Genomic DNA, 2,500 nt, shown 5'->3' on the forward strand with positions numbered 1-2,500 from the left:
TCAGAATCGCAGTTGATAGGCAACTTGAACTGTTACAATAATGAACAGAACGCGATCGAACGCATGACCGCACGGTTGAGCCTCGCATTAGGCTACCGCTATGCGGATACGGATATCTCAGCTTGCTGTCAACGTCAAGTTAGATTATTTATGTAAGATGATTATTTTTGCACTCTCTCTCAAAAAATGGGTTCCGATAACGAAAAAAAGCTCTAGTTGAAATTGTTGAAATAATATTAAGACTGAAAACGGAGAAAAGCACATGCGACAAACGCGGTGGCGTCCATCATTACCTTTTGTTAGGACAAAACGACACCAATTAACAACTCCTTTTTACGTAGGTTCACATTTTGTACCTTTGCATAGGACAATATCAAGAGTGGATAATGGTTCCATTATCCTCTCTTGACAATGTACAATTAACCAATTAACAATGATGAAAGAAAACAACAAGGTAATTTGACCTTCACAAACAGTCTTTGATCTCTCATTTCAAAGTCTTGATAATACCTTTTACGTATGGCTCGTGCTGCAACTGGAGTGAACCCTGGTGCTAAAACGCAAGTCTTCTCTCAGGTATCAGTTTGGTTTGTTACCCAGAAAACATTTGCTCGACCTAATCCCTCGGAGTTACTTCGTTCAGAGCATTCCTGATTCCTAGTTGTTTTGATGCTTTTAGATTTCTGTTATTCTTGTGCACGTTTGTCAGTTTAATGCATTTTATCATTCCATGCACGGTGTAGTCTCCGGGAGGAATTTTCAAGAAAATTGGTTAATTTGAAATCCTCGTCTTCCAGAAATATGGAAGGTAGAGAGTCCTACCTCGTTCGAGACGAGAAAGCGTTAAATATTTTATTTATATCACCGGATTTGGTCTGTTTTCTTCCAAAATGGGACAGCTGTGAAGTTCACAGTTCAAACGATTTCGGTTTTTGACACGTTGCTCCCATTAGAAATATTACATTCAAGAACTGACGAGTTTTCTCTGTTGTTTGAAAAAAATTGCTCCAATCTGAAACAGCACTGAGTTGTCACGTTCCGCGTATAAGGCCACCCGGCATTCTGTTTCCTCCCTGATCCGTAGTAACTGAGGAATGTTTTACTTAAAACCACCAATGTTGTCTTGGAAGAGAGATCATTTCATCTAGGAACAATTATTTAGACTTGCTTTGAATTTCGCCTACTTTTCGACAACAGAAGACCAATATAGTGGCAAAATAGTCTCCCGGGTTGAGGGGTCACCGGATGTTAATTGCCTTTATCTGAAAGAGGAATACGACCGTCCAGACGGATAAAAGTTAAGATAACCATAACTTCCGACGCAGATATAGATCCGTGTTTTTGAGAAATCGACCCAGCTGAATTTTGAGCATAATATTTTCGATCTCTCAAATAAAATCTCTATTACGGGAATCAACACTTAATTTAATTTAGGCTCTTCTGAGTTGATTCTGAGAGTCCAAATTAGACATGCAATACATACGCCTCGTTTTTGTCAGAATACAAATTTGTTGTATTTCTTTAAAACGGTCAATTTCGTTTTGGTACCACCGAGTGCGCTGCTTTGGTGTCACGTCTGAAATGGCAAACTTAACGTAAAAATGTTTTTTGCTAACATTTGTTCACATTCTTGGGCCGTTTCACGCCTCTCGCCATAACCCTACTAAAAGAAGAAAACTGAGTAGACAATGTTGGTGCATTATGAATGACCGTAAAGTGATAGTAAAAAGTGGTTAAAAAAGGGGAAGGAAGGGCTCATTTTTTCCGCAGTTATTCGCATCATGTTTTTTTATTTTATTTTATATGAGAACGTTTAATTTTGGAGTTGATGCTGAACGTTGTTATCTGCGATTTGAGCCTGAAAACGTTCTTGACATGTTCTCAGTTAAAGTTGTGTGGCCGTTAGTACTAAGTTCGACTACAAACGGAGTCAGCTTCAGAAAACCACATTGCTAACGTTAAAAACGTTCCATGGAAAGTATAATTTGAGTTAATTGTCCTATTAGACTACAAGTTTGCATTTCTTTTACCCGGCTTTTTTTATACTACTCACAACCAACTCACTGACTCTCAGCCTAGGTATGTTTTTAGTATTAGTAGCCCATATTAAAATTCAGTTCTAAACAAAAGGCATCATCTCGAGGCTCTGGGGAATTAGCCTGCAAACGCAGACGGATACGACCGCCGGAAATACGTCTGCGTTCGCAGGCTACTGGGGAATAAATTAGCATACAAATCGTTTTATTTATTCCGCGAAGTATCGAGAAGATGCCTTTTGTTTAGGATTGAATAGGCCATTTCCGAGTTTATGTCTTCCTCCTCTTCAAAGCGAGTCTAAGTGCGAAGTTTTTGTGATGGTAATTAGTTCTACTTTGCATATGAATGAAAACTAATTTTCATAAGAAAAACTTCGCACTTAGACTCGCTTTGAAGAAGAGGCGAACATGAACTCGGAAATGGCCTATTGTGGGCTATTTAGCTTACCCGCGCGTAACATCAC

This window comes from Montipora foliosa, chromosome 6 (genome assembly GCF_036669935.1).
Source record: "Montipora foliosa isolate CH-2021 chromosome 6, ASM3666993v2, whole genome shotgun sequence".
NCBI lineage: Eukaryota > Metazoa > Cnidaria > Anthozoa > Scleractinia > Acroporidae > Montipora > Montipora foliosa.